We start from the raw sequence: 27,841 nt of genomic DNA on the forward strand, positions 1-27,841 counted from the left end.
TAGTTAAAGTATCATGTACTTTGTCTTGCTGTATTGGCTTACTGCTTGTAAGTTGTTCTTGCTCTGCAGTTTACTGGTATTAGCTTCTCTATGAACATTTTGTTATGATGAGACTGGTAACATACAAGACAAATGTAATATTAGTATTTAAATAAATGTCACTATGAATTAAGTTTTCCATTTTAACTGGATTAGTTGAAGTTCCACAGCACACTGGTAAACCCAGGGCTGAGAATGCTGTAACAGAGTCAATAAGAAACTGAGTGACTGATGTTAACACGCCAGTTTTGCTGTGACAGTCCACGTGTTGTTGAAAGGTTATCTATTGTCTTGGTTGATGGTTGTGACCATGCTTCTTCTGGCCACTGCGACAGGGTCCATATCCTCCCAGCCCCATGTAGTAATAAGGATCTTGCAAGTCCATTGGAGACGGATAGTAAATGGACCCATCATACAGCACCACAGGGTATACAGGCAGGAAAGGTGGCATGTCCCCGTACGTCGTCAAGTCAGGATACTTCTCGTACCCCGGAGCGAGCGCCACTCGCTGGGGGCGCTGTTGACCCTGATGATGACGCTGTAGTGACCCTTGTTGTTGCCTTCTTGTTGGTACCGTGTCACAAACGTTGTCGAACGACAGAATGACAGTTGCCACAACAAGTAACTCCGTTGTCTTCATTACACAGTCATTCTGAAAAGAAAAAAAACTGTGAATATTTTATATAAACAATGAGTGTTTTATATGTCCACTCATGTGACAGTCTCTTACCTAAGACGTAAAGTAAGCTTTGGGTAATACTCAGTTGTCAGATTGGCCTTGTAAAAATAGTAAGAAATGTTAAATCACCAAGATTCGGAAAATGTTTAGTACACTAATCGACAGTTTTGGTTGTTACGTCATTTGCGAGTGGGTTTGAGTTGCTTCTTAGTTAGTGAGATATTATTCTAGTTGGGCTGTCGATGGTGCCAAACTGTTTTGGTATGTGTGTGGCCACATCCATCCATACGGCAGTGAAACAGATTTGGCTCACGTCACTGTGGGATGTAACAACTCGCGCTAAAGATCTGTCTAGTGTGCTCACTGCAGTTTTTGATGTTGGACTAATGTAAGGTGGTTACACCGAAAATGTCGACACGTCGCATTTGACAAGTGTTAATTTCCTCTTGGTTCTATTTCATTGAAACACAATGCTTGCACTCTGATTTCTAAAAAGCGAAGAACGTTCGATAACACAGCAAATTAGAATTCTGGAAATGTGATTGGAAGTACTACATGCGCTAAGATATACAGGGTGAGTCAAAAAGGACTATTACAACTTTGGAATTACATGGAAAGTTGCTGATGTAGTATACAAAATTGGTAGACGTGTCGTGTTGTTGCAAACAACTTCAAGTTTCACATAAAAGTATCGAGTATTATCTGTTTCGATGCGACTGCCATTTCCGATGCTGCAAACATCCCACCGGTAATGGGTTTCTTCCCACAGTTGTTGCAGCAAATCGGATGTAAATTAGGTAACGACAGCGTAGATTCGATTTTTCAGGTCGGTAGAAACGTTTTGTAGGGGAGGAACATACACAAGGGCTTCAATAAAACCTCAGAGACGGAAATCAAGTGGTGTCAAGTACGGGGAGCGATGTGGCCATGCGATTGTCTCTCCAGACCAATGCGGGAAGCGATTACCGAGGAAACCTTGAACCTCCATGAGGAAGTGAGGTAGTGCACCGTTTGCTGGTAGCACATCATCCCAATCTATCTGTGCAATCAAAGATTTTCGTGCAACAGAAACACCAGAGAAACCCTAGTGTAAAAATAGGGGACACAAACATTAAGCAAGCTGTCACTTCAACGAAAATCAAAATTTCCGTTAACACATGCGCATTGTCAAAAAAAGCAGAAAAAATACTACACAAACTGAAAACACTAAATTCAGTACAATTTAAACTTCCCTTGTCAGTTACACGGACATTCCATTGTGCTCTCTTCTAGTCAATACTTAACCTCGGCTTCAGCACATGGGCTCACTGTTTGAGCCTATCAACAAACTGGATCCTTGACATATGAAGACAGAGGAGCGGCTTTCATAGACTATCGGGAGCTTTCAGCACCACCTCAGTGGAATCATTCTATGTGGTGCTCAGAATCTATCCGATAAACATTACTATTTGATATATAGCTGCTATAAGCTGGCTTAAAGTGGGTAGGCACGGCCAGATTCGAAAGATCACTGGAACACCAATTGACACAAAACGAATACTAAAATATTGGAGGATGGGTACCTGGCAACGTGAGTGAAACAAAAGTGATAAGGGCCGCGGGCTACACCAGTTCTTACCCGATGTAAGGGAGCGACTAAAACTCAAACACACCGAACCCAGCCGTGGTTAGGACACTTCTTAACAGGACACGGACCTTATCCCACGCACTTAAACCTCGTGACTCTCAGGCAGACACCAACATGCATATGTGGGGAAGATGGCTCTTCAGAACACATCGCTTTTTTCTGCGGACGATATACCAACATCAGACACACAATACATTTAAACCACAATAATATTCAAGACACCCTACACGGAGTGCTCAGAGACGATGACCAATGGACCATGTTAAACACACTCATTGACGATATATCCAAAGCGATGTATAGAGCTTATGTCCGACCTAGACAACGAGTCTATAAGTATACACAGGATGAAACCCATAGATTCGAAAACAGCACTGTTTCCGACATAGAATCAAGTGATGGCATTGATCCCGACATGACCGTAAATGAAAATGAAGGAATACATTAAATAAGCAACACAAGAGCCTAAAATAAGTAAATAAATGAGTTGAGGTTCAGGTTTAGTTAATAGGAAATCAAGAATAGATGATAGATAAGATGAAAAGCTGTGATTGGCGGTCGGTGGCTTGACGGACAATTCCAAGACACTCACCGTCAGGCACACTTGGTGGAGGGACATTTTTCCACTATCATCTTTCTTATCTTCTGTTTTCATTCTTCATAAAAATATGTTTATGGCTTGTAATTCGATTTTCCAAAATTTTGTTAATTTCGTAAATGTTTAGTATCTTTTATTTATCCATCTTAAGCGTAGGAATATTGTTTATTTTAGAAAAAAATTTTTTGAATTCATAAAATGACTGAAGCAGTTATTATTTAATGCCTGCCTCTTTTCTGTTTGGTAATTTTAGTTAACCGAAACTGTTATTTCTGAAGGCCTGTGTTCCCTTCTAATCGATTTAAGAGATATTTCATTAGCTGGGTTAGATGAAATTCTTATTAACTGAAGCCTACCTATTTCACTGCGGTATTATTAAGATCTCATATTTTAATTTGTGTTACAGTTAACTGAAATTGTCATTGTCAAAGGTCTACCCATTTCAGTTGTATTTAAGCCATTAATGTAGTATCAGGAAATGACACAAGATAGACCCCAACATTTTGCCTTATATCCATTTATCCATAATTGTAGGTTCCAACTGGTGTTCACAGAGTGTGGTTGCTTTCTGATTGAAGGGGGACTTTTATATTTTCCCACTTTTTTCCTCGCTGGCCATTACCCATTTACTGTGATCGTTTCCTCAGTGTGTAAAGATAGATTTCTGTCTTTCTAACACTGTATTAATGTATACCTTTGTTCACAGGGAGCTAGCTTGTTATGGATGTATGGGGCTGCCCTGGAATCAGGCATCTAAAGAAGGAGATCGTGCAGTATGAAATTAGAATTCGGGAGCTTAGAGTCGAGGGAATTGTTCCAGAGTTTGGCAGCCAGGTTGCATGCGTAGCTGGGCTACCCACTTTTCGTTTCGGCCAGCACCATTGGGGATGTAGGCGTTTCGATAGTATTTCCGTTGCGTTGGATGACGTTGGAACTGGTCCTTTCTGCAGGACAGTCAACTTACTGTTAGCCAACTAGTATAATTCAGACCCACATAGCACATTTGGGGAACCGTGAGAAGGATATTACCTCCTTGCAACTTAGCCAGCCTAAAGTTACCAGGGTGTGGCATTTGAGTGATCGAGCACGGGATTTGCAGGTCCAAGCAGCGTCCTTTAGCTTGGAAAGTCAGGAAGCGAGACCAAGTTCAGCAGCTACCCCCACAAATCAATTCTTTGATCAGGTGACTGGGCCAAATGTCTAGATAGCCCTCTGACCAATCATGTCTCTAGACTAATCAACCCAACTATGTGCCTGCTCAATAGTATTTCAGAGCTTTCGCTCGAAACCTTGGGCAGTGTCCAGCAGTTTTTGTGGCTGCTGGTGCGATATGAATTTCATGCAGATGCCTTGAGGACTCTCACCATATGATATGAGCATTACTTTACCCCTTGGAAAAAGGTACTCTGCGTGATTTTATATCTGAAGTCCTGAAACCGGTTGGGTCAATAGGACGACTATAGGGACTGAATGTTGATAGGAAACCTCGCCTTGGACGCGAAACGAGCTTGAACGCAAATATTGCTGGCAGATGTTGGTATCATTTCAACCACTGAGCCAGTATGTCGAGCGAGTGCGCCAAGCTACCTTGGCTTCGGAACTCAATACTGCAACAAATATTTTGGAGGACATGCGTCCCAAGGATGGGTCACACTTGGTCTTTTTTTCCAGCCCCACTAGCTTACGGGAATTGCGAACGTTGGTTGATTCCATTGAATCATTGTAATTTGCCGATAAGGAGAGGAAGCATGAGAGGCACTTGGAAACTCGTCCACCCATCTCGAGAATTAATGGGGCTGAGTGTGGCACCCGCGATCACTTGGTGCGCGAGTGCCCCATAGCATGAGCTCTTACTATTAGCACATAATGCCAGGTGATGAAGAGGATTGTTTCCGACTTAGGCACGCGCAGTGTTGGGCGCGCGTTCGAACTCCCTCCGGATCTGCCCTCCCTTTTATCTAGGACAAGAAAATGTGCACGCGGTTGTATTCTGGTAGCTCTGTGTCCTTGGTGAATTATAATTGGTATTTTGAGTTTGGGTATGTTTTCAAATTATCTTCTGTGCGACGCTACCCTCAGAGATGCTGTGTGGCCAATGGGCAAGTGTTGCCTCTGGTCGGTAAGGTGCGCTGTAGTTTGTCCATTTGTAATTACTGACGGCCCATTACCCTCTTGCTTGTTAAAGATCTGGTGCTCAATTTGTTATTCGGGTATTAGTTCTCGACTTTGTGAGATGCACATTCTCTTCTAGGTTTTCGATTACTGACAACAAAGCCTTTTGCTCTTGCCATTGCCCGATTGTGGGGGATTTGGTAAATTCTAACTCCACTGAATTTGATGTGGCCCATCTTGAACTGGATCAGGCAGGGCAATTGTTGAATTTGTCTGTGGAGTTTCCCGACGTTTTTTCTAAAGAGTAGGGGGTCACTAACGTCATACTGTACTGTACGACATACACCTGGCTGACGATATTCCGGTGTTACAGTCTCCTTATCGCCTCTCGCCCCCCAAAATTAAAATCTAGAGACAGAAATTGGCGAGTATGTTAAAGGAGGGGATCATTAGGCCGTCTACGTCTCCCTACGTGTCATCGATTTTTCTCGCTCCTAAATCTTAGGGTCAGAACTACAGGCTAGTGGCTGATTATAGACTCCTTTAAAAACGTTATGTTACAATCTCTTCCCTTGTCGGATCTTCACAACGGCTTTACCTGGATTTTTGGGGCTAAGTGGTTCACGGAGCTTGATCTCAGCCAAGCTTATTATCTGATTCCACTTACCGAGGAGTCGAAACATGTCACCGTGTTCTGCACTGCAGTTTATGAGTTTAACAAGGTGCCGTTCGGCTTGTCCAGTGGGGAGCCGGTTTTGTCTCGTTTGTTAGATCATATTCTGAGCAACTTGAAGTTTTCTTGTGTCTTTAATTACTTTGATTGTGTTATTTATAGTCAGTCGTTTGAGGATCGTATTTCCCATCTTCGGGAAATCATCTCCAAGTTTCGTGATTTGGGGTTGACCGTCAAGCCGACCAAGATTACACCTGTTAGGAAACTGACGTTCTTTCTGAGCCATTTAATTTCTGGGGTCAGCATTATGACAGACAAGGAATGATCTATGGTGTTGAAAAAAATTCCTCAGCTTCGAAATATGTAGGAGGTAGCCACTGAGGTGGCAAATTATTTTCGCCGGTTTATTCCTGATATTGCCTAGACAGCCGCTCCCTGAATAAATTACGTAGGAAGGAGGAGAAATTTTTCCAGGGTGAAAGCCAACAAGAGGCTTTTGAAGCTATCAAGACCGTTATCACGAATCCGCCAGTCTTAGCCGTGTCGGATTTCGGAAAAATATTTATCATTCAAATAACGCCTCCAGTGTCGGTATTGCTGCAGTGTTGTTCCAGGAGAATCTAGATATAAGATGCCCATTAGCTTTCGTATCTAGAAGGTTGTCTGGTCCAGAGATGAATTACTTCGTTTATGAGTGCGAGGCGCTAGCTGTGATTTTCGCCTTACAGAAGTTTCAGTTCTATCTTGTGCATTGGGAGTTTGATCTCGAGACGGACAATCAGGCCCTAAGTTTGGTGTTGGCTCAACCCAGGAAAACTGGTAGGAGTGCCAAGTGGGTGGTCCGCATCTCCGCATTCCACATTAAGAAATCTGACAACCAAGTCGCCGACGCCCTCTGTCATATGTTTCAGGGGGAAGGGCGTTAGTGAGTCTCACCAAGCTGTATCATTGTAATTGAAGTTACCCAATTATTTTTTGACCGTAAAACCAAATACAATCGAGATCCGTTATGGTATCCATTAAGACAGCAACTCATCCGCTGGTGACGTTAGCTACCACTCCATCAGGAATGGCATACTGCGTAAACACGTTAACGAAGTCATGGCTGATGGTTCCCGTTTTCCATTATTTTCATAATTCTCTTGTGGGAGGATATCTGGGCCTCCATAAAACCATGGAAAAGGTTAAGTCTCGCCGTACTTGGCCCAAATTGTGTAAGGATATCAGGCGATTACTGGATGGGTGTGAAGCCTGTAAGAAGCTTAAACCCAGTAACAGTTCGCCGAAGGGGTTGTTACAATCCGAGCGCGAGGAGAACCCCATGGACAAACTCTTTTTCTATTGCTTAGGGTTTCTTTCTCGTACCAAGAAGGGGAACAGATATTTTATGTTGGTTGTTGATGAGTTTTCCAGATTTGTATGGTTAATCCCCAGTCGTGAGTCACGGCAGCCATTATCGTTGCATATCTGAACAATATCTTCATCTTATTTGGACCCCCTAAGGTTGTAGTTAGCGATAACCCTCCTTGTTTCCGAACAGTTTAAACATTTCTGCATATGTAACTCTGTTAAGCACTTAACCATCACGCCATATTATTCCTAGGCATTCCTAGATATTAGGCATCACTTTCCAAGGAAGTGAATCGCAACATTAATTCAGCTTTGATCATGTACCATCCTAAGTCTCCGAGTACGTGGGATACCACCTTGACTGGCTCAGTTTTTCATTTAATACTGCGAAGTACGAAGCTGTGTGAGGCATGGATGAAGAAAATCTCACCAAGAGGAGGACGTTTCGTAACAAGGGTTTAGTTCGAATGTAGACAGTTAGCTTTCTATTCTGAGAGGAAGTTGTGCATAGCACCTGAGGTGCACTGAAAATTGCTTCATCACTCTGTAAGGAAAGATTGCTAGCACCGAGCAGTACACATCATCCAACTGACTCATTAGTTCGTGACTTAGTAAAACACGTTGACTAATTTGTTCGTGGTTAGTTAAAGCACTTACAAAAATTAAATAATAATTTACGTTTTGTCATTTTGAAATTTGAAGTTTTGAAAGGAAATTATTTTTCATTTTAACGTTTGCTAAGGCGCTGAAGTTGTGATGGTGGGGTGGGCAGAGGCTGGGAGGTGGGTACTATCCAGTTCCATTATATGGCCTCAGACAAACTGGGATGCACTGTATTAAAGTGACCCTGTTCAACGAACTCAGTAAGTTTATGAAGAAGAGTAGGTAGTATACGTGTTTCTTGTAACTGATAGGCCGGCCGCAGTGGCCGACGCCGGCACGGTAGCTCAGCGTGTTCGGTCAGAGGGTTAGCTTCCCTCTGTAATAAAAGAAACTGAGTAAATCGATCAACAACGAACCTAACCGGATGTCTTACGACGTCCACCCCTAGCAGATTAAACGAACACAAGCGAACAAAACGAGCTTAAAAAAAAGCGGTTCTAGGCGCTACAGTCTGGAACCGCGCGACCGCCACGGTCACAGGTTCGAATCCTGCCTCGGGCATGGATGTGTTTTATGTCCTTAGGTTAGTTAGGTTTAAGTAGTTCTAAGTTCTAGGGGACTGAGCAGTTAGGTCCCATAGTGCTCAGAGCCATTTTTTTTTGTAACTGATAGTCACTTACGCTCTACTTAAAAAGACGAATTGAAAACATTTAATTCAAATGTTAAAAAACTTTCGTCACATATAAAACACTTGTCGTCACGTTGTACATAAATGCATACGCACTAAGGCAATTAAGGGTGGCAAATTACTTTTACTGTACCATTCGGAAATTCTTAGAACCAATTTGTTCGTTGTACATTCACTTGAAGAGAGAAAAGGGGAAAATATTAGAGAAAATATGTTGGCATTCGACAGATCTTGGCGAAAGATTCTCCAGTACGGGTTAAAATCTTCCATTTAATCATAAATGAGTCTGGTGCTGAGAATGTCGTCATGTACAACTCCACAAGTGACCGTACCTTGAGTGCAGAGGACATATTATATACGAGTACCATTTTCCGCTCCTATCTGTTCTGTCTACAGATTATACGTGGAAACAAAGACCCTCTGTTTCTTCAAGTATGAGCCAGAATTTCCGTAACTGTTGAGTGGTCAGTACACTAGAGATAAGTCGGAAGAAATAGTATGTATCGTGGCTCGTTATGGAACATAGGATTTCAGAATTTGGTGAGTAAGTCTCGTAGCGTTTCGCACCATTGCTGGTTGACCATCTCTGTGACACTCTCAACAGACATTTGAAGCTTCCAGCTCTTCTTTGAATCCATTTCCTTTCTTAATCCAGCTTACGGTCCTAGACGGTCGAACAGTAGTCAAGAAATGGCCGAACGAGTATTTCCTAACCGCCTACTTACTTGCTTTAGTGTTCTTCCAGTAACGCTGATCTGCCATGGGTATTCACCACGCCTACATTTATGTGGTTGTATATCTTAAATTATCCTGGATATTTACCTTTAGAGGCCTGGAATTTACAACTGCAGTAACTGATTTCCGACATCCCAGTCAAACTAAGTTGGATCATTTCGTCTATTCACGAGCATTATATTACTTCAATAATGCTTCCTATCTTTGCACCTGGCGATGATCATGTACAAGTGTTTGGCTGTAGCAATAACTCACAAACAGATGTAATTGAAATAAGCACTCCCTCTATCGAAAGACGACTGCGACTTTGTAATACGTTTGTAAGGATGTCACCTCCATGTACACTCATGCTCAAAAGTACCCGAACGACCTGAATTGCATTTCGCCTGATTCGCATGCAAACCACATAACGCAGCTCTGTAGCAGGTCCTCTACTCACTCCTTGGTACAGTCGTTTGCTATTGAAAATGGTTACAAGTCACCACTATAAAACACTGCTCTGTATCGCAATAACTTAAGATGTAAAGTTATACCACGATACTACAAATATCAGGGAACACCTTATCACAGATAAGACTGTCCTTAAGGCTTGTGAGCTCACATTTATTGCAATAAATGACATACCTGAAATCGACGAGGCACGAAGACGTCGGTGAATGGGTTTCTTAGTTTTGAGTACTGTTACGAAAGAAATATAAAAACAACTATGAGAGGTACTGATTTATGATGCTTTGTTTGCAGTCAGTTCTGAGTATTATTAGTAACTACACTCCAGTCCCTAAACCTAGTTACAGAAATGCGAATCAGACGCATTACGTATTCCAGGCCGTAGCAGCCGTGTCTTTGAGACGCCAGCTATGGTCACTTCCCAGACCGCCGTAGCATCACATCGGTTCGTCTTCTTCCCGCTGGTACTGTAACTGATATTTGGCAACAAGGCAAGGTATGTTTGGCAACTCTGTGATCGACGAGTTACTTCCTGGTGTGCAAGGAATTAAGCCTCAAAGTTCACTTGATATTTCCTGTCATTTCCATTGAATAATTTGACTTATAATCGCTTGAGGTGTAATAAAAGGTTGTAAATTTACGGTTTTCAGCCCAGGAAAGCCGTTGCACTTCGAAATCGCTACTAATCTCGTCCTTCAAATAGCGGTTTACGAGTTCTGGCACATATTCGTCTCGTAAGAGGAAATCACTACTATGAATGGACATTTTGGACATTTGTGGTAATTTCCTATGGGACAAACTGCTGAGGCCATCAGTCGCTAGGCTTACACACTACTTAAACTAACTTACACTGACGACACAGACACTCCTGCCAGAGAGAGGACTCGAACCTCTTTGCTAGCTGTGTGGTGACATATTGAGCTGTAAAAAGCGTCTGATATGGTTCGCGGTTCCTGTCTCGCTGACTGTAACGTTTTTATCCCTTCTGCGAAAGAGCTACAAGCAGTCAGATCAAACATCGATAAGGAAATAGAAAGAAAATATTTTCAGCTCATAATACAATGGTGAAAAACTTACAATGCTGCACAACAGGCAACGCCTATTTCCGCTGCTGACAAGCACATTTTGGGTTTCTAAGAAGACATAACTGTATTTATGAAATGCCACATTTGCATAATTGTTGAGTATGACACAGCATACCAATTAAACACAGACCTAACCGAAGTCTAAGTCAGTAGTATTTTGCTAATTCGTGCCGATAGAGGCACGTTTGTTTACAGATACTCAGTTTTATTTAAAAGAGACTTTCGTCGTATGGTTATCGTGGGTAGTTTTATTTCATTTCTTGTAATACAGTGCACAATTTTCGTAAGGTTTCTTACATATTTTTGAAACAATACCAAACGTGGGAGTGAAATTAATCATCAATGATATATGCGAATTCTCTGATGTTATCTATAACAGTCTGACAACGCACATTGTCATCCATGTAGAAAACTTGTTCTGAGTTAAAGCTGTTACACGAGGTTTCAAGAAAAATAAAATGCCACTACCAGAAGACAGCTAATGTAGAAAACACTTTTCTATTTTGGCACGATGCGCTCTCCCCGTACGTAATACAAAAGCTTCGAGACGCATCTGCTGCCTGGTCGTCTATTAAACCTGAAAAGAACAAAATGTCACAGAAATTTGCCCTTTTTCCACATGCGGCTATTTTGGGTTGAGAATTGAAGGGAATTATGTTCAAAGTTCCATTAAGTTGGTAACTTATGCAGACAGCAGTATGGCGTTTAAAAAAATGTGGCAGCGAATGTAATAGAACTCGTAAATCTGATCTAGGGTGCGCGATGCTTACCGTAACGCTACTACCTATCATGTAGCTACAGCAGCTTTAGAAGTCAATAACAGGTCCTCCAGAACTTCCGAATTCCACAGTGCTGTGAGATAATGCGTATGGCCGGAACAAGAATTCTGAGAGACAGACAGTTACAGCTTTTCTTTTCCACTGCGCGACGTTTTCAATAAACAGATAGCCCAATAGAGTAGCTCAAATGGAAAGGAACGCTTCCTATTTAAATTTCTGCATCCTACACTGTTGGCAGTTCTGTGTAGGTGGCAGTTACATGATTTTATTCCGGCAATTGCAAGACAGAGTCGAATGTATGCACTGGGTATCCGAGGCAGCTAGTTCATGGCGATTCGGTCAACCAAGTAAATGAACGTACTGAACATGCTGCAAGCCACTACAGGGAGCCTGTGTGTCAGAATTCTCATCAAGTGTGCCGCAACGGTGTTATGATAGAAAAATGTGTCACACACAAGAGGGTTTGGTGGTGTGTTGGATTGTTGATAGTTTCCTATGCTGATGGTCTGTGTTCGATTCCAACTTATACTGATGATTGTTAATAGGAAGAGACATATTCTAGTCTTTTCTGGCAACGTCAAGTGAATAAGGTATAACGGCATTGTGGTCTGAAGTAGACGTTAGGTTGAACCACAATAAAGTCAAGAGTGGCGAAATGCGGGAACTCTGTCACCATTAACCTTTCTTATAGTAGTTATTTATTTCTAGCGACGAAACAAACGCTATGTAGGGTCACAGGACACTAATTCCATCTTTTATTTGAGCTTCTGTATGTCGATGAAATTGGTTCTGAACTTGGAATGCAACTCAGACCGCCCAAAACGCGGAATTTGATCCCTTCGTGACATTACAGCTCGACTACTATTTGTTATGTGTTCAAAACTGCAGATTACTCAACATCTCCACGTATTGCGCATGAATGGGTTCGAATCCTGGCCCGGCACTAAAGTTTTCATTATGTATTATCAAGCTCTAGCATGAGAACACTTATCTGCTGATGGATAATAATTTTGATTTTTAATGCACTTTCATTCGCTGTCAACACTAACATAAATCTGTCGTTTTTGACTCCCAGTGGGACACAGAACTATTTGAGAGATAACTGAAAGTTCAAGGATGTTATTCCGAGCTGCTGGCGGAGAAAAATTAGGTTTCTGTCGTCTCTTTGTTTGTAGTCAACAACGATATGTCTGGGGTTCGATTCGCAGTGAACACTGAACTCTTCGTGATATTATTTCTAGGTCAAACATGCTGACATATCGCTGATGGTGTAACAAACCCATATTTAACGTTCGTTTTCTCTAGAATATAACAGCAATAGGTGCCGGGTTGGAGTTCAGTTAAAACTTCTACCTACTGCCGAGAAAACCGGGTATGTCACAGTTGATTGTTCTTCGATAACAATTCGATTAGGTTCTGGGTACGAATTCCTGTCCAACACAAAGCTTTACCTCATGGCTTTTGAAGTAAGTTACTTGTGAATAAGCAATATTTGACATTTCTAATAGTTCGTTAACAGGGACAATAGATGTTGGGTAGGAATACCCGCCCATTAAAAATGTCTACGTTATGTAATTTAAAGTTTATATTTGCTAAATGATACTGTCTAAACTCGAGGTATATCACTCTCTGCATGCCTAGTCAGGAATGATTGTTAGTTTCCGTCAGTCACGAAACCTTAGTCTGCATGACCTGGGTTTCAATCCATATGCAGAATGAGACGGTTCGTCGTGCCATTTGAAGTTCATACATAATCTCAACTACCTCCTTGTGAATAACCTGAATTTTTAATGGCGGTTTGTGTTAAATAACAAGCACGATATGTTACTTTGAAGAGGAAATCTGGAATGCGACGAACTTACTACGTGCATTACCTATCTGACGTAATACTGAGAGTGGTAACATTTCACGTATGTCATTTATTGCAATAAATGTGAGCTTACAAGCCTCAAGGACAGTCTTGTCTGTGATAAGGTGTTTCTAGTATCGTGGTATAACTTTACATCTTGAGTTATTGTTGCGATACAGAGCAGTGTTTTCTAGTGGTGGCTTGTTGGAACCATTTTCAATAGTCGAGTAGAGGAGCAGCTACAGAGTTGCGTTATGTGGGTTGCATGCGAATCAGGCGAAATGCAATTCAGGTCGTTCGGATTCTTTTGGGCACTACAGTACATAAATGCGTCGTCTTAGAATAATGTCATAGGACTACAGACGTTCTCCATCCGTACATCTGTATCCAGGACAAAGGCACGAGCCCTTGACGTACGCCCGATGCTACCTCTCCCCTGGCCGTGCCTTCCTAATACGTTCCGTTTGAAAGGAATGTAACCCAATCGCACTTGTTTTCGGATATTCCGTATACACATGCGACGGTGCGGAACTGTGTCGAAGGCGTCCTGAACTCAAGCGACAGTGTATTTTCGTTTCAATTCTGAATCTTATGATCCAACAGATAAAGCCGATTTGCACGATTTGGTACTCGCAGAAACTGCGTTGATTCCCATATGGGAGTTATTCAGCCTTTGAAAGTGAAATGTGTGAGTACAGTTAACGTTCCATAATTCAAGAAATTGGCGTCAGTGAGATGGGTCTATTGTTTTGCGCATTATTGTTAGTACCTTCCTTACAGTCTGGAAGAACCTGCACCTTCTTCCTCTCAAGTGGCACGGTCCGATATTCCGAAGGCCAGAGCTAAACTAATGCTAAAAGAGGGCCAGTTAGTCAGCATATTTAGTAGAGAATCTATGTCTAACGGGTATCTTGTCCCGGGATCTCTATCGAGCGATCTGTGCTGTCACCCAGTTATGTCCTCACCTATTTTTGTATCCATTATTGCATCTGTACGACAGTTGAACGTATGAATTGCAATTTTCGTGCTTGAGTAGCCCAGTGGGTAGAGCCCTTGCCCAGGAAAGGCAAAGGTCCCGAGTTCGAGTCTCGGTCCAGCACACAGTTTTAATCTGCCAGGAAGTTTAATATTTCTCCTGGTTTTCTGAAATCATTGTGGAACTGCCAAGTGAACGGCTATTTAAGCTGGTGTGCGGATTCCAGGAGGCTGGAGACGTATCATTAGACTTTTGGAAAAATATGAGCCACATAATCCCGAATACAGAAAGAGCAGTTACCTGATAGAAGTATCACATAATCAGCATACGTGTTGTTGACAAGAACAGTATTCAGAAGAATGGAAAAGAAAACTGAGTATCTGCTAAATGACGATAACTTTGCAGTTCGGACAGGTAAGCGCACCAGAGAGGCCGTTCTTAAGTTGCGAGTGATAGCGAAATCAAAGCAAGACACGCTCATAGGATTTTTCGACCAGAAAAATTGGTTTTACAATATAAAATTGTTGCAAGATGCTCGAAATTCTGAGAAAAGTAGGAGTAAGCTCTGGCGAAAGACAAATAATATACAATAACGACAAAAACAAAGACGGAATAAAAATAATGGAAGACCATGAACGAAGTGTTCTGATTGGGATGGAACTAAGTAGACTTTTAACTCTGCTGTTCAATCTAGTTGTCGACGCAAATGAAGGAAACGTTCAAGAATGAAATCAAAGTTCAGGATGGAACCGTATAAATGATAAGATTCGCTGATGATGTCGCTATCCTTAGTGACAGTGAAGAAGAATTACTAGTTTGACGGAACACTTTTAGAACCCTGGTACGATGATGCAACAACTTCTTTATTTTGAATATTATCAAAATTATTTTAAAAAATAAGGAAAAGTTGTTTTATTCAGCCATGACTTCAATTCTGAAATCATAACTAAGAAAATGTACGACGAAATAAAAGAAATTATTCAGATAGTGAAGGGAGACGAAAATTTAATAGTAATGGGTGACTGGAATTCGAGTGTAGGAAAAGGGAGAGAAGGAAACATAGTAGGTGAATATGGATTGGGGCTAAGAAATGAAAGAGGAAGCCGCCTAGTAGAATTTTGCACAGAGCACAACTTAATCATAGCTAACACTTGGTTTAAGAATCATGAAAGAAGGTTGTATACGTGGAAGCACCCTGGAGATACTAAAAGGTATCAGATAGATTATATAATGGTAAGACAGAGATTTAGGAACCAGGTTTTAAGTTGTAAGACATTTCCAGGGGCAGATGTGGACTCTGACCACAATCTATTGGTTATGACCTGTAGATTAAAACTGAAGAAACTGCAAAAATGTGGGAAATTAAGGAGATGAGACCTGGATAAACTGAAAGAACCAGAGGTTGTACAGAGTTTCAGGGAGAGCATAAGGGAACAATTGACAGGAATAGGGGAAAAAATACAGTAGAAGAAGAATGGGTAGCTCTGAGGGATGTAGTAGTGAAGGCAGCAGAGGATAAAGTAGGTACAAAGACGAGGGCTGCTAGAAATCCTTGGGTAACAGAAGAAATATTGAATTTAATTGATGAAAGGAGAAAATATAAAAATGCAGTAAATGAACCAGGCAAAAAGGAATACAAACGTCTCAAAAATGAGATCGACAGGAAGTGCAAAATTGCTAAACAGGGATGGCTAGAGGACAAATGTAAGGATGTAGAAGCTTATCTCACTAGGGGTAAGATAGATACTGCCTACAGGAAAATTAAACAGACCTTTGGAGAGAAGAGAACCACGTTTATGAATATCAAGAGCTCAGATGGCAGCCCAGTTCTAAGCAAAGAAGGGAAGGCAGAAAGGTGGAAGGAGTATATAGAAGGTTTATACAAGGGCGATGTACTTGAGGACAATATTATGGAAATGGAAGAGGATGTAGATGAAGACGAAATGGGAGATACGATACTGCGTGAAGAGTTTGACAGAGCACTGAAAGACCTCAGTCGAAACAAGGCCCCCGGAGTAGACAACATTCCATTAGAACTACTGACGGCCTTGGGGCAACCAGTCCTGACAAAACTCTACCAGCTGGTGAGCAAGATATATGAGACAGGCGAAATACCCTTAGACTTCAAGAAGAATATAATAATTCCAATCCCAAAGAAAGCAGGTGCTGACAGATGTGAAAATTACCGAACTATCAGTTTAATAAGCCACGGCTGCAAAATACTAACGCGAATTCTTTACAGACGAATGGAAAAACTGGTAGATGCGGACCTCGGGGAGGATCAGTTTGGATTCCGTCGAAATGTTGGAACACGTGAGGCAATACTGACCTTACGACTTATCTTAGAAGAAAGATTAAGAAAAGGCAAACCTACGTTTCTAGCATTTGTAGACTTAGAGAAAGCTTTTGACAATGTTGACTGGAATACTCTTTTTAAAATTCTAAAGGTGGCAGGGGTAAAATACAGGGAGCGAAAGGCTATTTATAATTTGTACAGAAACCAGATGGCAGTCATAAGAGTCGAGGGGCATGAAAGGGAAGCAGTGGTTGGGAGAGGAGTGAGACAGGGTTGTAGCCTCTCCCCGGTGTTATTCAATCTGTATATTGAGCAAGCAGTAAAGGAAACAAAAGAAAAATTTGGAGTAGGTATTAAAATTCATGGAGACGAAGTAAAAACCTTCGCCGATGACATTGTAATTCTGTCAGAGACGGCGAAGGACTTGGAAGAGCAGTTGAACGGAATGGACAGTGTCTTAAAAGGAGGATATAAGATGAACATTAACAAAAGCAAAACGAGGATAATGGAATGTAGTCAAATTAAATCGGGTGATGCTGAGGGAATTAGATTAGGAAATGAGACACTTAAAGTAGTAAAGGAGTTTTGCTATTTAGGAAGTAAAATAACTGATGATGGTCGAAGTAGAGAGGATATAAAATGTAGACTGGCAATGGCAAGGAAAGTGTTTCTGAAGAAGAGAAATTTGTTAACATCGAATATAGATTTATGTATCAGGAAGTCGTTTCTGAAAGTATTTGTTTGGAGTGTAGCCATGTATGGAAGTGAAACATGGACGATAACTAGTTTGGACAAGAAGAGAATAGAAGCTTTCGAAATGTGGTGCTACAGAAGAATACTGAAGATAAGGTGGATAGAGCACGTAACTAATGAGGAGGTATTGAATAGGATTGGGGAGAAGAGAAGTTTGTGGCACAACTTGACTAGAAGAAGGGATCGGTTGGTAGGACATGTTTTGATTCATCAAGGGATCACAAATTTAGCATTGGAGGGCAGCGTGGAGGGTAAAAATCGTAGAGGGAGACCGAGAGATGAGTACACTAAGCAGATTCAGAAGGATGTAGGTTGCAGTATGTACTGGGAGATGAAGATGCTTGCACAGGATAGAGTAGCATGGAGAGCTGCATCAAACCAGTCTCAGGACTGAAGACAACAACAACAACAACAACTAAGAAAAAAGAAATCAAAATAAAATTTTTAAGAACTAGCTTGGATAATCAAAATATCGGAAAAACGCCATATTGTTATCAACAAATGTTATGGTACTGCTATGTGAATTCAAATGGTAATCGCTGGAGAGAAGAAGATTTGCTTATGCGAAACGCTATTGAGGAAGTTTAGAGAACCGAATCTTTTATCACGTAATGACCGTGAAGACAAGATAAATAAGCCCCTCGTGGTAGCATATGAAGAGTCTTTTTCCGCCACTTAATTTACGAGCAAAACAAGAAAGGAAATGGTTCCACCTTGGACACATCTTGGTGGCGTATGGAGAATGTGTTTAGATGTAAAAGTGAAATATTCCTCATGGGATATCACAACTTTCCTGAAGTAATCGTACTTTCCGGCGTACTTCACTTCATTGACTCATTGTGCAAAAAAAAAAAAAAAAAATGCATGACTGTTAGAACTCTCGATTCCATAGCTTTGCGTCACGCAGAGTGCTTTCAGTGGGAAGTTCTGAGGCTTTCGGAGAACGATTAAATACAATATGTTAATTGTTATTAATTTCGGTGTGTTTTAATGGATGAGACAACATGCAGACTTATGGGAAAAAATATGAACTGTTCATATTTGGAACGAAACTTACCACTTTAGCGGAAACGTTCCTTTCGAGTCTTCGGGAGAAGTGAAGAGCAAAACGAAACCGGTCGTCTTTTGTACTGACTCGAGAATAGTTACGACGTCATTTTTAAAACAGCTTCGAAGTTAATGACTCAGATCCGACAGTTATCAATGGAGGAAAATTTTCTCGTTGCTGAGTGGCGGCTTTAAAATATGCCCCTCACCTTGTCCTGCGTTGGAACGCGGTTGTTTACTGTTTACTCAGAATATTTTCCGTACACTCAGCGCGTGACCGCGAACTAGATACGATAACACTTCCTACTGTTTGTTATTTTACCGAAACTTGTTTTCATCTGAATTTCCATTATTATCTTAAAAATGTAAGGCCTTTGTTTAGCTTTTACGTAGCTGACCTTCATCTTCCACAAAAATATCATTCATAATTTCTGTACATTGTTTTGAAATGAAGTATTTCGCTCAGAAAGATGATCAGGACACAAAATCCGAGGCAGTTAACAATGAGACTATTGCAAGGGATAGAATTCTCTAGTGTCTAGTATCAGAAATAAATTAACAATGCCAATATGTAAATGACGGAATAATGGCATACATCTTTCTGTGTTATAAAAGTCATTATCTGGATGTATAAATGCAATTGGACCATATTTCTTTCAAGTATCAGTGTACGGCGATTCATTTTTTTGACTAGACCATTGCTTCCTATCGATATAATTTCACTGTAGTCTATTACACGTTTCACAAACTCCTCCAGTCGCTCCACTGTTGCCCCTGTACTGACCTGTACGGCACCAAATTAACCTGTCCTCTACTCTGATATGAGCGACTGTTTTCCTATTATCTCTTTATTACGTATTTGATATGTGCAATTTGTATGCTTAATATTCTATAGCTACCATTAGACTGGCGAGGACAGTAGGAAATTTCGAATCGAAAGACGAGTTAGGCGAGGGGATTCTGTACCACCAAAGCCTGGAGGTAGTCTTCAGAGCCACCAACTGGGAAAACGAAGAATAAATACGTAATAATACAAGTCTCAAACATGGTCGTTTTGCTTTGACACTGTACTAATTGCTTCAGCTGCAGTGAATCTACAATTTAATGGAAGAGTTTAATACAGAGAATCTGAGATGAAGTCTGAAAATCTGCTACAATAAATCTAAAACTATGTAGAATAAACACATCAAAATGATAACGCTCCGCATTAAAAATGAAGATATAGAACCAACGAGCTGATGAGATTTTGCATTTAGAGCTGTTATGTTCAACGAATTCATGTGTAGCAAAATACGAGGACATGCTGAAAAGTAATGCCTTCGAAATTTTTTCTTCTGTTCTCAATATCGCTTGAGGTATAACTTGTCACGCATATTACTCGGTCGACCTTCCCGCTCCGCTGATGCAAGTTGTAAACCCCTGCCACTAGAGGGCTCAGAATTCTAGCTATCACATGGTGGTGTATAACGTAGCTAGGTCGGTCCGTGAAAAACAACTTGCTGTAATCGAGTTCCGAATGCCACGAGTCTGTCCAGCATGACAATGCCGGACCAGACACAAGCGCTGCGATATCTGCAACAGTCCGACGTCTTTGGTTCGCCGTCGTCGATCATCCTCAACGCAATCCCGACATGATTTTCAAATTTTTCCAAAGTTTAAAGAACGCATTCGAGGACTTCACGATGATAGTGATGAGCGGTGCATGCATAGACGGGTGTGGCTCCATCAGCAATGTCAAACATTCTGCAGGGCGGTATCAACAAAATGTTCTCTCGTTGGAAGAAATGTGTTCGTCGCCGGAGTGACTATGTCGAGAAATAAATATGTAAATATGAAGAATAAAGATGTAGAATGTTAATAACGATTGTATTGTTTAAAAAGGTCTTCGAGTTTTCTCATAACGAATTCGGGGACACTACTTTCCAGCATGCCATCGTAAATCCATGAACTTGAAGACTGGAGTTGCTAGGAAAAGCCTAATATAGCGACCTTCATGCAACAGTGGGTGTCACATGGCTAATGGCAATGATGATGGAATTTAAATGATTTCTATCGTTTTTAATTAAATCTGTTAGCCTAGAGGAACTACATGTTTAAAACAACCGCACAAGAGGTAGAATATGAACCCATATTTTCCAGGTTACGAGACGGAGACGTCATTCTGAACCAACATCTGCCAGAGGATTTGGCCAGAAAAACTGAAGATATGAAGCTAAGTGGAGGCAGCGCAATAACTTTCGTGCTACCTCCAATGACAGTCCACTGAAAAATAAAAAATGAAACACATTTGAAATGAATGCAGATGTGTTTCATTTTTTGACACATATTGGAGACAGCACGAAAGTCATCTACATCTCACGACGCTAAAAGGTAGTTCCGTTTATCACTGATGAACATTCACTGACTTAGCGACATTGACGAAGACTATAGGCCCTATCATTCAACAAGTGTAGTGAATGTTGTTGCTGTGGTTTTCTGTCCAAAGGCTGGTTGGATGAAGGCTTGCATGCTAGTCTATCGTGTGCATTCTACTCCGTCTCTAAATAAATAGTATACCCTAAAACTACACTCCTGGAAATTGAAATAAGAACACCGTGAATTAATTGTCCCAGGAAGGGGAAACTTTATTGACACATTCCTGGGGTCAGATACATCACATGATCACACTGACAGAACCACAGGCACATAGACACAGGCAACAGAGCATGCACAATGTCGGCACTAGTACAGTGTATATCCACCTTTCGCAGCAATGCAGGCTGCTATTCTCCCATTGAGACGATCGTAGAGATGCTGGATGTAGTCCTGTGGAACGGCTTGCCATGCCATTTCCACCTGGCGCCTCAGTTGGACCAGCGTTCGTGCTGGACGTGCAGACCGCGTGAGACGACGCTTCATCCAGTCCCAAACATGCTCAATGGGGGACAGATCCGGAGATCTTGCTGGCCAGGGTAGTTGACTTACACCTTCTAGAGCACGTTGGGTGACACGGGATACATGCGGACGTGCATTGTCCTGTTGGAACAGCAAGTTCCCTTGCCGGTCTAGGAATGGTAGAACGATGGGTTCGATGACGGTTTGGATGTACCGTGCACTATTCAGTGTCCCCTCGACGATCACCAGAGGTGTACGGCCAGTGTAGGAGATCGCTTCCCACACCATGATGCCGGGTGTTGGCCCTGTGTGCCTCGGTCGTATGCAGTCCTGATTGTGGCGCTCACCTGCACGGCGCCAAACACGCATACGACCATCATTGGCATCAAGGCAGAAGCGACTCTCATCGCTGAAGGCGACACGTCTCCATTCGTCCCTCCATTCACGCCTGTCGCGACACCACTGGAGGCGGGCTGCACGATGTTGGGGCGTGAGCGGAAGACGGCCTAACGGTGTGCGGGACCGTAGCCCAGCTTCATGGAGACGGTTGCGAATGGTCCTCGCCGATACCCCAGGAGCAATAGTGTCCCTAATTTGCTGGGAAGTGGCGGTGCGGTCCCCTACGGCACTACGTAGGATCTTACGGTCTTGGCGTGCATTCGTGCGTCGCTGCGGTCCGGTCCCAGGTCGACGGACACGTGCACCTTCCGCCGACCAGTGGCGACAACATGATGTACTGTGGAGACCTCACACCCACGTGTTAAGCAATTCGGCGGTACGTCCACCCGGCCTCCCGCATGCCCACTATACGCCCTCGCTCAAAGTCCGTCAACTGCACATACGGTTCATGTCCACGCTGTCGCGGCATGCTACCAGTATTAAAGACTGCGATGGAGCTACGTATGCCACGGCAAAATGGCTGACACTGACGGCGGCGGTGCACAAATGCTGCGCAGCTAGCGCCATTCGACGGCCAACACCGCGGTTCCTGGTGTGTCCGCTGTGCCGTGCGTGTGATCATTGCTTGTACAGCCCTCTCGCAGTGTTCGGAGCAAGTATGGTGGGTCTGACACACCGGTGTCAATGTGTTCTTTTTTCCATTTCCAGGAGTGTATTTGAACCTACTTTCTGTATTCATGCCTTCGTCTCCTCCTACAATTTTACCTACCCCTCACCCCATCACACACACATTACTCCATTATGGAACTGATGATTTCTTGATGCCTCAGGATGTGTCCTATCAATTTAATCTTTCTTTTAGTGACGTTGGGTGATACATTTCTTTTTCCCACAATTCTATTTAGTATCTCCTCATTAATTATTCGGTGTACCCATCTAATCTCAGTATTATTCTTGGCACCATAAGTCAAGAAATTCTGTTCTCTTCTTTCCTGAGCTGTTTCTCGTCAATGTTTCACTTTCACACTAGGCTACAAACTGGACACTTCAGAAAAGGCTTCCTAATTTTGAAATTTATTTTAGATTTTAACAGATTTATCATTTCGAAAACCCCTTTCTTCTTACTGTCCTCATTTACATTTCATATCCTGTTTTCTTCGGCCATCATCCATTATTTTGCTACCCAAATACCAAAGCTCATCCACTGCCTTTTGTGGTTCATTTTGTAATCGAATTCCTCATCACCGCCTAATTTAACTATATTATATTTCATTACGTTGTTTCACATTTGTTGGTGTTCATTTTCTAATTTATTATGAAAGCCTTATGAATCCCATTCAACTGCTTTTCCAAATTGCTTCATGTCAGTAACAAAATTACAAAGGCAATGGCTAACCGTGTAGTCTTATTTCTCCTACCTAAAGTTTAATTCCCTTTCCAAATTTCTCTTTCGTTTTCTGTACTGCTTCCTCAATGTAGAGACAATAACATTGCGGACTGTTTGCAACCTTGTTTCACTTTCTCCTCCTGTGCCTGTCTTTCATGACCTTCGGCACAAGTAACTGTCACGGACTGTGCAGCTGGTCCTGGAGGAGGTTCGAGTCCTCCCTCGGGCATGGGTGTGTGTGTTTGTCCTTAGGATAATTTAGGTTAAGCTTAGGGACTGATGACCTTAGCAGTTAATTCCCATAAGATGTCACACACATTTGAACATTTTCACTAGTAACTCCAGTCTGGTTTCTATACAAGTTGTAAATAACTTCTCGCTCCTTGTATTTTATCACTGCTACCTCGAGACTTTTATTGAGTGTACTCCAGTAAACATTATTCAACTTTTTCTAAATCTACTAATGCTGTAAACGTGCGTTTTCCATTCTTCAATCTATCGTCTACGACGAAACGGAGCTTTAGTAATGCCTCTCGTGTTCCTACGTTTCTCCGGAACACGAACTGCTCTTCCCTTAGGTCGGCTTCTACCAGTTATTCCAGTCTTCCGTTAATAAATCGTATCAGTATGTTGAAATCAAAGTTTATTAAACTGATGGTACAGTAGCACTCATTCGTTAACAGATGCCTTCGTTGGAACTAAAATTAATTACTTCTTGAAGTCTGACAAGGAACGCTTTGATTGCAACGTCACAAAATGCCAATAAAGCTTACGGCGTTCAACTCCCCACTTAGAAACAAGGCAGACATTGTATTACATCTACAACAACAGTTGCTGAAAAGAACAGAAGAATTTCACAGAGTGAGAAGGAAGTGGCAGATGAAATGTTAGCGTTTCTGCAAGATGAGATAGACGGTTAACAGGTGAAAGTGATACTAAAGCGTGTATCAAGCCAAATAGTTCGTCATACTTGTAGGACAGGGAGTCACAAATCCCACCTCCAGTGAAACGTAGTAAAGGTAAATCGTTGTTCAGGAGTGGGTAACAACCATATTTACGTACATGGAAGAACATCCGCAGCAGAGTAAAAAAAAAAAAAAAAAAAAAAAAAAAAAAAAAAAAAAAAAAAAAAAAAAAATAAAAAAAAAAAAAAAAAAAGAAACATTTATGGACGTATTTCGAATTAGTGCATAGCAATATGCCAGTGTAGCACTATTTTTTTTTCCTTGAGTGACCAATCTTCCGACTGGTTTGTTTACGACCACCCCCGAATTCCTCTCCTGTGCCAACCTCTTCATCTCAGACTAGAACTTGCAACTTACGTCGTAAATTTTTTGATGGATGTATTCCAATCTTTGTCTACCTCTACAGCTTTTGCTCTGTACAGAACTCTCTAGTAGCATGGAAGTCATTCCCTGAGGTCTTAACAGGTTTCCTATCGTCCTGTTCCTTCTCCTTGTCAGTGTTTACCACATATTCCTTCCCTCCTCGGTTTTTTATTTGTTTATTTTACGTGTCTAGTTCCGTAGAACGAAACTGAGGAGCAAATCTCCAAGGTCATGGAATGTGTGAGTACATGAAATTTTGAACATAAAAGTAATAACAGATAAAATAAAATATTTAGGAACCCAAAAAAATCAAGCCATAACTTTAAGGTAACGCAATGAACAGTATAACATAGGAACGAGCTTAATTTTTCAAGAAACACCTTGACAAAATAGAAGGAGTGACCTGTGAGCTACGATTTGAAAGCGCGTGATTTACTGCTAAGATCGCCGACCGCGGTGGTCTAGCGGTTCTAGGCGCTCAGTCCGGAACCGCGCGACTGCAGGTTCGAATCCTGCCTCTTGCATGGATGTGTGTAATGTCCTTAGGTTAGTTAGGTTTAAGTAGTTCTAAGTTCTAGGGGACTGATACCACAGATGTTAAGTCCCATAGTGCTCAGAGCAATTTGAACCATTTTTTGATAAGATTTTTGAATTCTGGTGGATGCAACAATACACTGCACATCTTTCTGCACATGAGTCAAGGGCGTGCGATCCAAGCGCACATTGGATTTCTGTCTAGTATTAACAGAGGGAAAACTGCTAATTCTTAGGATTAAGCAGACACTGTTTACAAGAAACGACGGTAAAGAATATATATGTTTAGAGACCGATGTCAGAATGCCCATAATAGTGAACGGGGCTCAAGAGCTTCGTGACCTTATACCACTTATTGTCCGAATCACCCGTTTCTGAGCCAAATATATCCTTAGAGAATGGGAAGAGTTAAACCAAAATATAATACCATACCATATAAGCCAATGAAAATAATCAAAGTAGAATAATTTTCAGGTCGTACGATCAACTACAACTACATCTACATTTATACTCCACAAGCCACCCAACGGTGTATGGCGGAGGGCACTTAACGTGGCACTGCATTACCTTCCGTTCCTGTTTCAGTCGAATATGGTTCGTGGGAAGAACGACTGACGGAAAGCCTCTGTGCGCCCTCGAATCTCTCTAATTTTTCATTCGTGATTTCCTCGGAAGGTATAAGTAGGGGGAAGCAATATATTCGATACCTCATCTAGAAACTCACCCTCTCGAAACCTGGACAGGAATCTACACCGCGATGCAGAGCGCCTCTGTTGCAGAGTCTGCCACTTGAGTTTACTAAACATCTCCGTAACGCTATCACGCTTATCAAATAACCCTGTGACGAAACGCGCCGCTGTTCTTTGGATGTTCTCTATCTCCACCGTCAACCCGACCTGGTACAGATCCCACACTGATGAGCAATACTCAAGTATAGGTCGAACGAGTGTTTTGTAAGCCACCTCCTTTGTTGATGGACTACATTTTCTAAAGACTCTCCCAATGAATCTTAACCTGGCACTCGCCTTACCAACAAGTAATTTTATATGATCATTCCACTTCAAAGCGTTCCTTACGCATATGGCTCAAATGGCTCTGAGCGCTATGGGACTTAACTTCTGAGGTCATCAGTCCTCTAGAACTTAGAACTACTTAAACCAAACTAACCTAAGGACATCACACACATCCATGCCAGAGGCAAGATTTGAACCTGCGACCGTAGCGGTCGCTCGGTTCCAGACTGTAGCGCCTAGAACCGCTCGGCCACTCGGGCCGGCCCGTACGCATACTCCCAGATATTTTACAGAAGTAGCTGCTACCAGTGTTTGTTCCGCTATCGTCTAATCATACAGTAAAAGATCCTTCTTTCTATGTATTCGCAATACTTCAGATACCGATCAAATAGCAAAAATGGCAGCATTAAGTCTTTGAAGAAGATCCTGAACATGGACTTTCCACAACAGTTTACTATCTATATGAACACCTAGAAATTTGAACTGTTCATTTTCACTAATCATATGCCCTTTTTATGAAATTAAAACGTGGTCTTTTGTTGAATTATGTATTAGAATCTGTAAAAACTGAATCTTACTGTGATTTGGCGTTAGTTCATTTTCTACAAGCCATGAACCTATGTCATGAACTGCAGTATTTGAAAAGAGTCAGTGTTACATACAACATCATTTACTACCAAGCTAGTGTCATCAGCAAACAGAAATATTTTAGAATCACCTGTAATACTAGAAGGCATGTCATTTATTCAAAGAAGGAACGGGAATGGCTTCAACACTTGTCACTTGCTTTTGTTCTACAATATTACTTTTATTGTAAACCGGTTTTCGCAGAACCTTCAGTCGGTTCTTGGTAGAACAACATTATAATAAATTAAAAGCACCAGTTTGCTTTAGTTGTGCAATATTACTTTTACTGTAAACCGGTAAATGTCTGAATATGGCCTTGTAAGCCAAAAACCGGTTTACAATAAAAGTAATATTGTAGAACAAAAGCAAACTGGTGCTTTTCATGTATTACATTCAAACACTTTAGTTAAATAAAAAAAACATGTGCCTAGCGTTAGAAACCTTTTGTTAAATCCATCCAGTGCCGCACAGAGGAAAGAGAATATAGCATTTTCAGTTGTTAAACCACTTCTAAAGCCGAACTATACATTTGGTAGCAAATTATGTGACTTAAAATGATCAACTTTCGTTTTATACGCAGCCCTCTCAATAACTTTAGCAAACAGAGATGTCATAGAAATAGGTCTAAAATTGTCTACATTATCCCTTTCTCCTTTTTTATAGAGCTGCTTTACTACTGAGTACTTTAATCTTCAGGAAACTGACTACGCTTCAAGGAAAATAATAAATATGGCTAAGTACTGGACTAACATGGGCAAGATAGTAGTTTCATATTCTGATAGCACTCCATCATATCCACGAGAGTCCTTTGTGTTCAGGGATTTAATTATTGCTCAATCTTCCCCTTATCAGTATCACTGAGGAGTATTTCAGATGTCAATCTCGGGGAGGCATTTTCCAAAAGAATGATATATGTTTCTCTGTCGAATCTAAGTTTCTATTTGACACACCAACAATGCTCATAAACAGATTTTTGAACACTGTACATATATCTGACTTAGAAGTAACAGAAATAATTTTACTACGAACAGACTTTATATCGTCGACCGTGTGCTGTTGACCAGACACTTCCTTCACAACTGACCATTTGGATTTAATTTTATAGTGTAAATTAGCTTTTCTATTTGCGTACCACATAGTTCCCCCCCCCCCCCCCTGAAACACGGACCTTGCCGTTGGTGGGGAGGCTTGCGTGCCTCAACGATACAGATAGCCGTACCGTAGGTGCAACCACAACGGAGGAGTATCTGTTGAGAGGCCAGACAAACGTATGGTTCCTGAAGACGGGCAGCAGCCTTTTCAGTAGTTGCAGGGGCAACAGTCTGGATGATTGACTGATCTGG

At 41.6% G+C, this 27,841-nt stretch overlaps 1 long non-coding RNA gene across 1 annotated transcript; it reads right to left on the reverse strand.

Moving 5' to 3' along the window:
* Nucleotides 1-3: 3 nt before the first annotated feature.
* On the reverse strand, nt 4-18,503 carry LOC126266737 (uncharacterized). The gene is made up of 2 exons (XR_007548911.1): nt 18,347-18,503; nt 4-691 (listed from the first exon to the last, which is right to left on the reverse strand). It is a non-coding gene; the product is annotated as an uncharacterized LOC126266737 (long non-coding RNA).
* Between the last annotated feature and the right edge of the window lie 9,338 nt (nt 18,504-27,841).

The sequence above is a fragment of the Schistocerca gregaria genome, chromosome 4, assembly GCF_023897955.1.
Source record: "Schistocerca gregaria isolate iqSchGreg1 chromosome 4, iqSchGreg1.2, whole genome shotgun sequence".
Classification (NCBI taxonomy): domain Eukaryota; kingdom Metazoa; phylum Arthropoda; class Insecta; order Orthoptera; family Acrididae; genus Schistocerca; species Schistocerca gregaria.